Raw genomic sequence first — 15125 nt, 5'->3', positions numbered from 1 at the left:
GCTACACGCCCGCGAGCACTGTCTGTCGCTGTAACACCTTTGTGTGGAGGCACTCCCCCCTCCCCTTGGCACAGCGTCCCATGGCTTGAACAGCTCTGACGTCTTGGTGCTGGGAGCTAGCGGGACCCTTTGAAGAGAAAGCCGTGCAGGTGGGTTACACCACTGCCCTCCCCTGTGTTGCTTATAGCACCTGAGCAGAGGAAGAGTGGGAAATGCTAGGATCCGTGTAGAAATCCTGATCGTGCTGTACCCTGCAGTGGCCCTCACTGGGCCCGTCGTGCCAGGGGCTGTGCGGCCATGACATAAAACCAGTCCCTGCTTCGGACAGTTTACAGCATGTCATTGGAATTGCAGTTGCCCCACGTCCGATCAGGACCCCACTGTGCTGGGTGCTGCACAGACCCTGGCTGTGCCCAGTGGTTATGGGGCTGACCTTGGACGTGGGGGCCGTGGGTTTAATTTCCTGCTCTGCTACAGACTCCCTGCATGTCTGTCTGCAAGTCCCTTAGCCTCTCTGTGTCCTCCAGAACTCTGGACCAAAGCCGGGCTTTCGGGCTCCTTCACGCTGCATGTGCGCCCCTTTCCTTTGATCTCACACATGGGGGTGGTTTCAGAGTAGCAGCCGTGTTAGTCTGTATCCACAAAAAGAACAGGAGTACTTGTGGCGCCTTAGAGACTAACAAATTTATTGGAGCATAAGCTTTCGTGGGCTAAAGCCTACTTCATCAGATGCATGCAGTGGAAAATACAGTAGGAAGATATATATATATATATACAGAGAACATGAAAAAAACGGGGGTTGCACCAACTCTAACAGACTAATCGATTAATGTGGGCTATTATCAGCAGGAGAAAAAAACTTTTGTAGTGATAATCAGGGAGGCCCATTTCAAACAGTTGACAAGAAGGTGTGAGTAACAGTAGGGGGGAAATTAGCATGGGGAAATACTTTTTAATTTGTGTAATGACTCATCCACTCCCAGTCTTTATTCAGGCCTAATTTAATGGTGTCCAGTTTGCAGATTAATTCCAGTTCTGCTGTTTCTCATTGGAGTCTGTTTTTGAAGTTTTTTTGTTGAAGTTGCCACTTTTAGGTCTGTAATTGAGTGTCCAGGGAGATTGAAGTGTTCTCCAACTGGTTTTTGAATGTTATAATTCTTGACGTCTGATTTGTGTCCATTTATTCTTTTGCGTAGAGACTGTCCGGTTTGGCCAATGTACATGGCAGAGGGGCATTGCTGGCACATGATGGCATATATCACATTGGTAGATGTGCAGGTGAACGAGCCCCTGATGGTGTGGCTGATGTGATTAGGTCCTATGATGGTGTCCCTTGAATAGATATGTGGACAGAGTTGGCAACGGGCTTTGTTGCGAGGATAAGTTCCTGGGTTAGTGTTTTTGTTGTGTGGTGTGTGGTTGCTGGTGAGTATTTGCTTCAGGTTGGGGGGCCATCTGTAAGCAAGGACTGGCCTGTCTCCCAAGATCTGTGAGAGTGAGGGATCGTCCTTCAGGATAGGTTGTAAATCCTTGATGATGCACTGGAGAGGTTTTAGTTGGGGGCTGAAGGTGACGGCTAGTGGCGTTCTGTTACTTTCTTTGTTGGGCCTGTCCTGTAGTAGGTGACTTCTGGGTACCCTTCTGGCTCTGTCAATCTGTTTCTTCACTTCAGCAGGTGGGTATTGTAGTTGTAAGAACGCTTGATAGAGATCTTGTAGGTGTTTGTCTCTGTCTGAGGGATTGGAGCAAATGCGGTTGTATTTTAGAGCTTGGCTGTAGACAATGGATCATGTGATGTGGTCTGGATGGAAGCTGGAGGCATGTAGGTAAGTTTAGCGGTCAGTAGGATTCCAGTATAGGGTGGTGTTTATGTGACTATCGCTTATTAGCACTGTAGTGTCCGTGAAGTGGATCTCTTGTGTGGATTGGTCCAGGCTGAGGTTGATGGTGGGATGGAAATTATTGAAATCATGGTGGAATTCCTCAAGGGCTTCTTTTCCATGGGTCCAGATGATGAAGATGTCATCAATGTAGCGCAGGTAGAGTAGGGGCGTTAGGGGACGAGAGCTGAGGAAGCGTTGTTATAAGTCTGCCATAAGTCAGCCCCACACATGGGAGTGGGGCTCAGACGCCCCCCAGCTCTCCTCATATCACAATCACAGCTCTGCCAAGCGGCTCCAGCTAATCCCTGCACTCTTCAGTGCAGCTTCACCCAGCTTAGTGAATGCAGTCGGAGAGCAGGCAGGGAATTCTGGCCCGCTCCAGGGTGCAGAGTTAAGGTTGTATGGGTGTGGGGGACCCTCCATCACTGGCAATTTGACAATCAAGATGACTTTTTTTTTAAAGATCTCTCGTTCCAAAGGAATTGCTTTGGGGAGGTTTTCTGGCCTGCGTTGTACAGTGGGTCGATCACAACGGTTCCCTCTGGCCTTGGAATCTACGAATGGATGAACTCTCAATTCCTGGGTTTTCAGAGGGTGGAGTTTGGCTGAACTCTGCATTAACAAAGTTACTGCCAGGGAGTATGTTAAAAATTGTGAGGCGCTCACACACGACGGTCATGGGAGCTGTATAATTAACGACAATAGCCCCATTGTGCCAGGAGCTGCACAGACACATAGCGTGAGACAGCACGGGCCTCAGAGAGCTTCCAGCCTAAATAGAAAAGGGATGGGAGGGAAACCCGAGGCAGAGGGCAGTGAACTGGCTAGCCCCAGGGCCCCCAGCAGGTAAGTAGCAGAGCTGAAGCACTGGAATGGGACTCCAGAGACCTGGGTGCTATTCCCGGCTCTCCTGCTGAGCTACCATGGGCAAGTCCTGTCACCCCTCTGTGCCTCAGTTTCCCCATGAGTAAAACAGGGATAATGATACTGACCTGCTTGGGAAAGCCAGGATCAGGCCCACGACCCACTTATGCTGTTCTCTCTCATCCATTTCACTCACCGAATCATAGAAATGTCGGTCTGGAAAGCACCTTGAGGGGTCACTAGTTCACCCCCCTGCTGAGACAGGACCACGGAACCCTAGCCCATCCCTGACCAGTTTGTCCAACCTGTTCTTCAAAACCTCCAGTGAGAGGGATGCCACGACCTCTGGAAGTTGCCTGGTCCTGTGCTGAACCGTCCTTACAGCCAAGAAGTTTTTCCTAATATCTAACCTAAATCTCCCTTGCTGCAGATTAAACCCATTATGTCTTGTCCTAATTCAGTGCACATGGAGAACAGCTGGTCACCGCCCTCTTTATAACAACTTGGGACATATTTGTAGACTGTTATCAGTCCCTCCCCTCCTTTCTTCTCAGCCGGGGCTGAGGCCTCCCCAGTGCCCAGAAGAGCAGGACACTATATAAATTCATGGTGCCCCTACACCTTGAATACTGCCTGCAGTTCTAGGAACCCCTCTCCAAAAAGATATATTGGAATTGGCAACGGTACAGAGAAGGGCAACAAAAATGATCAGGGGGCTGGAACGGCTTCTGTACGAGGAGAGATTAAAAAGACTTGGGCTGTTCAGCTTGGAAAAGAGACGACTGAGGGGGGATAGGATAGAGGTCTGTAAAATCATGGATGGTGCGGAGAAAGTGACTAGGGAGTGTTATTTACCCCTTCAGGTAACACAAGAGCCAGGGTCACCAATGAAATGAATAAACAGCAGGTTTAAAACAAACCCAAGGAAAGTTCTTCTTCACACAACACACAGTGGGTCTGCGGAACACGTTCCCAGGGGATGTCGCCAGAAGCATAAGCAGGTTCAGAAAAGAATGAGCCAAATTCCTGGAGGATAGGTCCAGCAATGGCTACTAGCCCAGGTGGTCAGGGACACAGCCCCATGCTCTGGGTGCCCTAAGCCTCCAGCTGCCAGAAGCTGGGACTGGAGGACAGGGGATGGATCACTAGAGATCACCCTGTTCTGTTCCTTCCCTCTCTGAAGCATCGGGCAGTGTCCACTGCAATAAAAGACCCATGCCAGGGGTCTCCATGCCTCAGCCTGAACATCCACACTGCAATTTTGACCCCCTCCCCCCTCCGCAGTTGACTCTCAGAGACAAGCTCCTGGCTAGATAGACCCGTGGGCTGCCCCAGTGTGGCTGTTCTTCTGAAACAACCCCCTCCCCCTTGTTTTACATGTTAATTCACCTCCTCTGTGGGCTGTGAAGTGCAGTGGGTCAGTTTCACTTTCTCTTTCTCGTCAATTTCCTTTTCCTTTCCCCTGCCTCTGGCCAGCCCGATGGGGAGCGCAAACAAAGCTCTTTTCATTCAAACGCCGCCCCGAATCCCCTCGCTCTTTCCATTGGGTTAATCTTCCTCCCTGTTTTTTTGACCTAAATTTCAAGGACTTACATTAACTTGGCAGCGGCAGCGCTCGCTCTGGAACAGAACCAGGCGCTGTATTTGTGCGCGAACACTTGCTGAGTTGTTCGCCTGGCTTCTCTGGTGGGAATTGCAAACTTTTGTCCTTGATTTCAAGTGAAGCTAGCCAGCCCGGGGGTTCTCAACTTTCAAGGGCTTGGATTGCTGTGTGTGTTCGGGGGCGGGAGTCGAGAGCATCAGAAAGGGGAAAGGGGGGGGGGGCTCCTGGTTTAGTTCCTGGGGGGATGGGTGGGGTACACAGTTCGGGTATGGGAAAAAACGTGGAGAATCACTGACTGAACTCTACTAGGACATAGGTCGCCGGTGCCCTCTATGGGGTGGAATCAGAGCTGCACAACTTGTGTGTCATAGGCAGGGCTCTGGGGAGGGGGCTGGGCCGATCTGGGGTCAGTGCGGCATCACGCTCTGGAAAGAGCAGCTGTGGGACACGGTGCAATGGAAGCAGCTGCGGTGGGGGAGGGGCGGGCCAATGCAATACACCGAACCCCCCCTCCCCATTCATAAGGACATGCAACGTCCCTCGGTGCAACGTCTTGGTGCGGGGCGGACAGACTCCTCCTGCAGGCAGCCCGGGCAATGCCGCCACGGCGGGGGGTGGCTCGGGCTCTCCCGGGCCTGAGCCGCTAATCCCTTAATCTGCAGAGGAAGGGAAGGGACCCCGGGCGGCAGCTGCAACCCCCGCAGTCTCCGGCCTCGGGATCCCGCCCCCATTAGCCGCCTGCTGCAGCCGGCGGCCTCCTCCCAGCTCCCCCCCGCCCGCCTCCCTCCACACTGGTCATGTGACCAGCCCGGCAAGTTAGGGACCCAGAGCAGGAGGGAGGGACAGAGCAGGGCGCAGGGGGGCGGCGGCGGCGGCTGCAGCGCGAGCCGCCCGGATAGAACGTTCCCCGGGAGCGGCAGCTGCGTGAGCCACCCCGGATAGAACGTTCCCCGGGAGCGGGAGCGGCAGCTGCGCGAGCCGCCCCGGATAGAACGTTCCCCGGGAGCGGCAGCGGCGTGAGCCGCCCCGGATAGAACGTTCCCCGGGAGCTCCTCGCTCTTCCTTGGTCCCCGCCTGTCCCGCCGCGAGAGGCTGGGGGCTTGCAGCGAGGGCTCCACGCACGGTGCACGCCCCGCAGCCTGGAGTGGGGGAGGAGGATGGAGGGGCGGCTGTGAGTGGGGCCCCCTTGGAGAACAGCCGCAGCAGCCTTCCCAAGACGAGGGGAGAAGAGGAGGAGGAGGAGGAAGCAGCCGCGGTGGCTTGTGCGGAGGCGAGGGGCAGAGATGGCCAACGACTCCGTTCAGGTAAGTGCGGCGGCCGGCGGGCAGTTCGTCCCCCGCCGCTAGGGGGCAGCCTCCAGCGTGTCTGGGACCTGCCAGGGGAGGGGTGAGGTGGGATTTGAGCCATTGCATATTTGGGATCTATAACGGGAGGGCGGTTGGACCCTCCCCATCTGGGATCTGCAAGGGGGGAGGTGGCACATGCATAGGGAGACGAGGTGCTGGAGTGGGGGGTGGGGGGCAGCAGCGCCCCGTGGCTTGAAGTGGTTTTCATTCTATACAAGGTTTACAGTCTTGTTCAAGGGCTCTCAGCCCCCCCGCTAGACAAATTGTTCCAGCGTCACTGGAGGAGGCTCTGGAGCCACTGCACATCTGGAGCCTGCAAAAGAGGGTGTTGAACCTACTATCTCCCCTACACGTCCCAGATGTGCAAGGGGGTGGGGCCTATTCCTGTGGGGGCCCCCTGCACATCTGGGATATGCAACCTCCCCGCACCCATTGATGAAAACAAGTAGCTCCATGCACAGCTGCCTCCCCCCATGGTGGGAGGGGAGTGTGGGGCAACCCCCATGATACAGGTGGCACATACAGGCCCCCGGCTGGGCAAGGTTCTGCTCTCGCCATCAGTGTAAAGCCAGAGGAACGCTGCTGGCGTCTGGCCCGCGGGAGGGAGATGGGGGTGGGGGAGGGAGCTACAGGCCTTTCCTGGCCAGCTGGGCCATGTCTCTCGCACACATATTTCTACTTAGAAGTTCAGCTCCATCTGCCTTGGCGCCTCTCTCTGCAGTCCCTGTGCCCCCCTGCCAGGCCTTGCCCATCTGCACACGGGAACTCCTGCCTCTCTTCTCATCCCTCCCCCCATTCTGGTACGGGTTGGTTCGGAGGATCCAGACCCAGAACCTGACTGTGTGACACCCCCCTCGGCTCTTGCAGCCTCCCCACCCCAGGCATGACCACAAAGCAGACAGGTGCAAAACCTGATGCAGCTGAAGAGTGGGTGCTGTGAGATCTGGCCCTAGAGAGCATTGGGTGCATGACTGTCCCCTGAATTAGATGGGGGTTCCTTTTATTCCCCCCCCCCAGGTATTTCCAGGTTCCCAGTGCAGCTGCTCCCTCTCCCTATCACCGAACCCCTGTTTGAAACGGCCGAACAGTTCACTTTCCATAAGGGCACTGACCCCGCAGGTGTAAATCTAGATGCGTTGGCCCCTGGCTGAGATCCTGCTCCGTTACCCCCGGCCAGCCCTGCTGTAAGTGAGAACAGAATCCAGCCCTCTGTGCTGCTCGGATGTGTGTTCACCTGAGTGATAGAGACCGAGGTGAAATCCCCTCTGGCGGCCCTGATCCTGCACTTGCCGGGGAGGGTGCGGCGGTCAGATGCATCATCCCTTATAGGGTCACAATTCCCTATAGGGGACTGGATCCTGCACTAGCTGGGAGGAGGATGGGTTAGATGCTCCGTCCCCTATAGGATCACTACATGCACTACCTGGGGGAATGGGTTAGTTCCCCCATCCCCTGTAGGGTCACCCTCCCCTATAGGGTGCCCCCATCCCACGCTAGGCGACAGATGGGGCATGTGCTCTCTTCCCTGTTGGGAGCCCCTGGTTCCGTGCTAGCTGGGTCGGGGATGGGTCAGATGCTGCGTCGCCCCATAGGGCACCCTCCCCTATAGGGGCCCTGATCCTGCACTGGTTGGGGGATGGGGCGGACGCTCTTACAGTCACTTCCCCAGCGGTTGCTCCGTGGCGTGGCAAGCGCCGGCCGCGTCCCCTGGGAACATCCCCGGTTGTTGTGGTTTCACTCTCTCCCGCAGGGCCCAGCTGAGTGAGAACTCTGCCGTGCCGGGGGAGCTGCCGTTTGTGGCTCTGGCTCAGGAACCGGCCGTGGGGAGAAGGGCCCAGGCCGTAGCTGTGTGTGCAAACCCCACCAGCAAGGGTGTGCTACAGGGGAGCCCTGGTGCCCTAGCTCAAGCTGCAGCAGCTGCTGCTTTTAGCTCGGGAGGTCCCGGGTTCAACCCCAGGTGTGTTGGCCAAGATGGCTCCTGAGCTTGCCTCCGGCCCCGGCCTGGCCATGGTCATCCTCAGCTGCTTGTTTAAAGGATCGCTGTCAGGCTAAAAATCAATAGGCTAAAAAAACCTTCCTGCCCTGCCCTGTTAGCAGCCTGTCAATTATTCAAGCCGTTGTATTGATCCAGAACTGGCAGCCCCTTCCCTTGCCCGGCCGACGGGACTGGAAGAGATGCTCTGGCCTGGTTTTGCTCTCGTTTGCATTTTACTAAAGGACTGAATAATAAATCTGGGGAATAATGAGGCTGGGTAACAATGTACAGGTGGGGAAACTGAGGCACAGAGGCTCTTCCCAAAGTTACACAGCAGAGCTGGAAAGAGAACCCGGGGGTCCTGCTTCCTAGTCGGGTCTTCCGTCCACTGCCCCACGCTAGTTAGTTTCACTTTTGATTCCATACCTGGCTCTCACGCTGTTGTGTTTGGGAAGCAAAAACCTGGATCCTGACGATGGGACCTTGAGCTGAAAACGTAATCCAAATAGCAAGCGTTTCTCTGAGCAGCTTCTGTAAAATGTAAAGACAAAGTCCTTTGCAGTGTTGACCCTAAACTTCTCTCTAAAGGGAAGCCGGTTGTTCCTGCCTGGCCCCAAACCACGGACAGTCTCCTGGGCCTTCCCAGAGCCCTGAGGGAGTCAGTCCACATGGGGCCAGTTCCAGGGTCACCATTCTGCAACAAGCAGGGTGTCGGGTTTTGTAACAAAACCCAGAGGCAGTAGAGAGATCTCCCTCTGCATTTAAAGACCAGATTAGCCGCTTGCACCCAAGGACAACCCAAAAATGAAATTGACCATGAGCAAAACTGAAAAGGGACCTCATTGTATTTTTTGTTTTGTTTTTAATAGTCCAGGCAGAGAGAGGCAGGAAGCAAACAGTCAGCCTCTATAGCAGAGAGAGCGAAAGAGCTTTGTAAAATATTCCTGGGCTTCTAATGAGCCAGAGTTTTGTTAATGGCACCGTTCCCTGTGCTGCGTGAGTAACTTGACCCAGGAGGCTATCGCTGTCTCATTGTTTCCCTGTGCTCACCCCCGTCTGCCCACATCTGCTGGCTCCTGTCTGTGTAGATTGCCAGAGCGGGGCCTTGCCCCAAAGAGCTGTGTCCTGGGTCTGGCAAGGACCCCTTGTGCTAGGCGCTGTACGTTATTATTAAGCGTATTATGATAGCACCTCGGAGCCCCATTCATTGACAAGGCCCCAATTGTGCTCGGCGCTGTACAATGACAGGGGCTCCTGGGTGCTACTGTAATACACCTAATAAATAATGCACAGCGCCCAGCACAATGGGGTTCTGGGCCATGACAGGGGTGCCTAGGTAGTACCGTAATACCCCTAATAATGTGGCTAATTCTGTTAACGTCAAAGAGCCTGTGCCCACCGTGCTGAAGGGGGGAGGGTTTGCAGCAGCAAGGAGCCGTGGGCTGGGAGCAGCGGCAGGCCAAAGCCCAGGGCTTCTGCAAGTCCCCAGCGAAGCATTGGTGAGATCCGGGGCCTTCTAACAGCTGCAGATCGACCAGGGGCCGTCGTCCGGGGGCTGATGTGCAGGGAAATTCAGGCTGGGATGCAACGTCTCCACAGGGCGGGCAGTGACTGTTCTGGTGTCCGAGGCCAGCAGGGACCACCAGGCCGACCTGCTGGGGAGGCCAGGCCGTTACAGTCCCCCAGGACTGAGCCCAGTGACTTTCCAACCAGTGTGTTTCAGGTCTCGAATGGCCCCTAGCCCCATATCCACCCTCCCCCCACTCCCAAGGGCCGAGCCAGACTGAGCTGGGGGAGCTGAGAGCCAGGCTGGGCCGGGTTGGATTCTCTGTCACTCAGCATCAATAAGGTGAGGCAGGACGTTGTCCTGAGAGATCCAGGTGGCTCTAGTGGTGCAATGAGGAAGGGGGGCGAATAGCGCCCCTGCTGCAGAAAGGGCTGGGGGAAATTCTGTGGCCTGTCTTGCTTTTGTATTCTGGAAACAGCTGCAGCGGCCGCCGGCCCAGATCGGGGCGGTGCTGGCTGTGCCCGGTGCTGCAGGGCCCCCAGCCCAGATCCAGGGGGGGCATCGTGCAGGCCTTGCACAGGCAGTCCCTGCCCCAGAGAGCTCCCGGTCTAAACAGATAAAGGAAGGATTCATCTCATCCCCATTTTACGGCATGAGGGAAACTGAGTCACGCGGCAATGGAGTGAGGTCCCATGGGGCGTCTGTGTCAGCGCTGGGAATTGATTGCAGATGTTCTGGGTCCACCCTCCCCACCTCTATGCGCGTTTGTGTGTGTGTGTGGGGGGGGTCAGACTTCATGATCATTCTCATCTGGCCTTGAAATCTACAAATCCTCCCTTGCTCAGGGTCTGTATTTATTTATTTATTTTTAAGCTGCCCCCCTCCCCTCCGGCTCGTGCTGTGTCTGCTCCCTGCTGCGCTGGGCATGGCGCGAGGCCCCGACTAGAGCAGCGGGCTTCTCTGTGGGCAGTGGTCCTGGCTGGCTGGCGCAGCCTCCCCCTGTTTGGGGAGCTGCTAGGTGATGGGTTTCCTTGCGCCGCACGGAAGCTGGGGGCGGCGATCACGGGGCGCTGGTGCTGCGAGACAGGGGCTTCCTCTCGGCGAGGCAGGCAGTGCTGGGGGACGGCCGGAGAGAGGGGAGGCCGTGTCTGGTTAATACAAGGGGGCGGGAAGGAATCGTGGTGTCTTTGTCTGCACATGAATAATTGACAGGCTGAGTTAATGCAGCCGATCCAACGATCCTGTCTGCGGTGTGCGTGCGGCTCGGCTCTCTGCTCCCCACGGCAGGGGGAGGGTGGCTGGTGGTTACATTCCCGCTGACTTCCCTCAGCACAGAATCCCTGAACCCCACCCCAGGGTGCCGAGGCTGTATCCACCCCCCCCCCCCCCCCGAGTCCAACCTCACTCCCTGTCCCTCCCTCTATGGCAGCATGGCCCGCAGAGGGGCTGTGAAGCACTAGCTGTGGGGAGGGGAGATGTGCGGGTGGGGGGTTGTTAGATCAGATCCGTTCCCCCACCACCACCACCTGGCGCTTCTCTTCCAGCTCCTGAGAACAGCTGCCAGCTTCTCCCAGCCAGCGTGGAGCTCTGTGCCTGGCAAAGCGGGGTTGGGGGGGGGGGGACCACTACCCCCTGCTGGAACCCAGAACCTGTCCGGAAACCGCACTGAGCTCTGCTAGCCCGGCGGGGGTGGGGGGAGAATCAGGGGGGACAGGGCAGCTGACTGGGGCTCGGGAGGCTGCCGTTTGATTTGATCTGCCTCCCTCTGTGGCGTGTTGCTTAATTTGCCCCTCTCTGCCTCAGTTTCCCCCTCTATACATGGGGGTGACAGCAGGTCCTTACCTCTCGGGTGGGAGGGGATAATCCATTGATTGCTATGGGGTGCCTGGCTAGAGGAGACTCCATGGGATTGGGGTGTGCCTAACTCACTTGGGCTGTGGGGAAACCCCAGCCCTAATCCATTGGTGGCTACATCTCAGTGGCGCTTGGTGCCCGTGTGGAGCGAGTGGGGCTTTGCTCTGGGGAAGGGCACAGCAGGGCGGAGCCTGGCGCAGTGCTTTCAACACCAGCTGGGGCGCCGGGGAAGCGTCCGGAGCAGGCCCTGGGCAGGCAGCAGCAGTGGCAGCTCCTGGCGAGTGTCGGGCATAGGGCAGGAGAGTCTGTATACGTCGCCTGGGGGCAGCAGACCCCACAGGTACCAGAGACCAGGTCTACCACTCATGGGCTCCTCCCAGAACCTGCAGAGGGTGGAAGCCAGTTCTAACCCCCAGTGTGCCAAGGAGCAGCAAATTGCTCATTCCAGTGGCACCAGGCTAGGATTCCTGGGTTTTATTCCCCGCCGGCCCTGGCACCGCCAGGCGTGTTTCCCGCTGGCCCTGGCCCCAGCACTGCCCAGCACAGTTGCTAGCAGTAGCGCTTCTGAGCGCTGCTGTTTGTTCTCTCTCTGCCCACGATGCCACCAACTCAGCCTCTCCGCGGACTCCCTCGTCCCCCGCTCTTGCCAGGGAGGGGCATGGCATGCCAGCAGCCAGGGAGCCGCACAGGGCCTGGCTCTGCTCTCGTCTGTGCTGGTGTCAAATGGTGCTTCCCTGCCAGCTGCAGCAGGGCTGCACCTATTGTAACTGAGGGTAGAATCAGGTGCTTTGTTTTTTGGTAGGTCCTATGTAAATATGACAACCCTCCCCCCCCCCCTTTTTTTTTTTTAAACTGAATTCTGGGAAACCCAAACTCCTGCCTGGAGTTGGAATGTAGTCGGCCCAGCCTGGCCGAGGACACTGCACTGCCCATCTTTCTCCCGGCAAGGGGGCCTCCCCTGCCCTTTAACTTCCTTGTGGGTGCTGCTGTCCCTTTAACTCCCCCCCCCCCATCTTCTAGCCCCAGCCAGGCTGAACTGCAGCAGCTGCAAACCCACCCTGGCCAGGGTGTTGGCACCAGCCGCCTGGGGGCACCTGGAGCCCCGGATGGCTCTGGCTGCAAGGATGCACGAGGCCACGCCCCGGCCCTTGGCCCCAGCGCTGGGCACGGTGACCCGGGGAGGCTTTGGTTGTTATCGCGCTCCATGCTGGCTCTAGGCCAGGTCCAGGCCGCAGACCTGATATTCAGAACCCCCCATCCCATGGGACTGGCCCCAGTCTGCGGTGGAACCTATGGAACTGCCTGCCACTAGGCGATTGGGGGAGGTGGTCCCCTCGCCGCTAGGAGACTGGGGCTTTGGGCCCACAGTGATTGGGGCTGCAGATAAACCCTCGGCTCTGTGATCAAACTTCCCTTCTTCCTGGAGACCAGCAAAATCAAAACACCGTCGTTAACGACTCCAGCTCGTTCTCTGACAGGCTGCGAAATGGGGCCGGGGGGTGGGGGAGGAATTTCTATTTATAAATACATTGGAGGTCATCCCAGAATCCCTCAGTGATTGGGGGGGGGGGTAATAACTGGAGAGATGTTGCTAACTGGTGGGGTTATGGCAGCACTTAGACCCAGAGAAGCACAGACGTCCTGTCTCAAGGAGCTTCTGTTCTCAATAGACCCAGGGTGGGAGGGGAAACTGAGGCATGCAGGGCGAAGCGACTTGCCCAGAGTCACCCAGCAGGGCAGTGGCAGAGCCAGGAATGGAACCCAGGTGTCCTGCCTCTCAGCCCACTGGAGTGTGAGAAAATCCAATCTGTCCTGTTCTGGCTCAGGGCTGTGTGGGGGTGGGTGTGTGGTGGTTAACATGCCAACCAAGGATCATGCTAAAGGGGGCGTTAGCTTGGCAGGGACAGGGTGAGGCCAGGCTAGATCGGGGTGGCTCTTGCAGTCGGGATGCAACGCAGGGGGCGCTAAAGATGGGGCTGCTTCCCCAAAGGAGGGTCAATGCCTCTGCCAGTCCCCCCACTGGCCCCCTGCTGACCCTCCGCTCTGCCTGCCTTGTGGAGGGGCATCCGGGCCTTCTCCCCTGCCCCTCGGTGCCACCAGGGCAGAGGTTGGACCTGGCGTGGTTGCGTTTCACACCAGAAGTGTAACCGACCCCCTGAGCCACCAGGGAATCGAGCCCAGGGGCTCCCCACCACCAAGATTGGGTCCTTACAGCCTCTGCCTCTCTCCCCTCCAGACACTTGCTCTCCTTGGTCTGCTCATAAGGAAAACTGAGGCAGGGCTGGGGCAGCAGAGCGCCTGGAGCACCGGGGTCACGGAGAATTGAACTGGAGACCCCTAGCAGTCCCAGGGCATGTGCAAAGCGAGGCCAGGCCAAGACCCTGACGCTGGGGTGGCTGAGGAGCATGGGGGTGGGGAATCTCTGTAAGATCCCCCCAGTTTGGCGTCTCTCTCGTTTCCTGGCACTGATTTGATTCTCACCGGAGTTTTTGGCCTGCTTGGCACTTCCTGGGTCCCCCAAAGGGACGGGTGCTTGGCACTTCCTGGGTCCCCCAAAGGGGTGGGTGCTTGGCACTTCCTGCTTTCCTAGCTTGGGGCTCCCTGGTCAGTCCTGGGAAAGCACCCCCAGCCCAGGGCAGCCTGTTCCTCTCACTCCTTGGCCCGGCTCCGCCTCCCCTGATTGTTCAGCCACTTCTGCAGCTGTGGGCCCTTCCTACCTGGTGGGGGCGACCTGCTGTCAAAGTGGGGGAGGGGGCAGGTTGGTCTCCTCCCAGTGCCCCCCCGAGCCAGGGTGCCCCAGCCTCTTGCATAGCAGGGCAGAGGGGGGCTGCATCCTAATGGGGGTGTCTCCTGGGGGGCCCAACTACCCGGCTTGTGTAAGGTCCTTGTGGAATCTGAGTGTTGGAAGGAAGTGTTCAAACCTCCCCACCCGGCCAGGACTCCTGGGTTCTGCAGAGCATTCTCCTTCCTCCCCTCCCCCCACCAGGACTCCTGGGTTCTGCAGAGCAGTCTCCCTCCTCCCCTCCCCCCACCAGGACTCCTGGGTTCTGCAGAGCATTCTCTCTCCCTCCTGTCCCGGACTCCTGGGTTCGGACCTGCCGAGCAGGGGTGCTGGAGGCGGAAGCCATGGATTTGGGTTGTAATCGCCACTTCAAGCCAGGGGGTGCGGCAGCCCCCCTAGTTCCAGCACCTCTTTTGAGTCTGGCCTCTTGCTTCCAGGCTGTGATTCCCACCCCACCCCCCCCAGTGCAGCCAACGGGGCGAGGGGCAGGATCCTTCCTCCTGCGCTGACCCATCTGGTGCCCTGGTTACCCCCCATCACTGTCCCACCCCCTCGCTCCCAAGGCTTTGTCCTTTAACGAACACGTTTTGCTCCAGCCCCCCCTGAATAAACCTGCCCAGGGGCCCCCTCCCCCAGCCCGGGCCCCCAGCTCTCAGACCCCCAAGATACCAGCACTGGGCCTTGGCTGGGGAGCCGGGCAGGCTGCTGGCAGGAGGCCTGGGTGCTCCCATCCCTCCTTGCTACAGCCCCTGCTCTTGGCGCTAGCCCAGCCCTGGACGCCCCTCCAGCTCTACCGGTGCCCCTCAATCCCGACCCACAACCCCCCGCTAGCCCAGCCCTGGGCTCCCCTCACTCCTGACCTGTGTGGCATGGCCAGTGCCCTCCGCCCACGCCCCCGACGCCAGGTGTGCCAGTTCGCGCCACCGCGGGGCCTGCACCATGGGTCTGGCACCAAGGCCAAAGGCCCAGCATAGGTGCCGTCAGGGGCAGTTTGCTCTGCTGGGGGTGGGCCCAGGGCTGAGCCCCATCCAGCCCATTCCCCCTGACAGCAGCTCCCGCCGGCTGGGCTGTGGAGCTGTGCAGTCCGGGAAGAGCCAATCTCACTGCCCTGTACGGACTGGGGGGGGGGGTGTTTTTGCCGTCGGGGGCCCCATCAGCACCCCCTGAAAGGTGCCAGCTCTGCCCAATGATCCTGCTGGTCTGGGCGCGCTGGGGGGCACCCACAGGTGCCATGGGCAGGGTGATTGGCGGCCCAGAGCCGCTGGCAGCATCCTGCCTGATCAGAGCTGTGACCCCCGGCAGGTCCTGCTG

The sequence above is a fragment of the Emys orbicularis genome, chromosome 19, assembly GCF_028017835.1.
Source record: "Emys orbicularis isolate rEmyOrb1 chromosome 19, rEmyOrb1.hap1, whole genome shotgun sequence".
In the NCBI taxonomy this organism is placed as follows: domain Eukaryota; kingdom Metazoa; phylum Chordata; order Testudines; family Emydidae; genus Emys; species Emys orbicularis.
The sequence above is the reverse complement of the archived record's forward strand: the minus strand, read 5'-3'. Positions refer to the sequence as shown.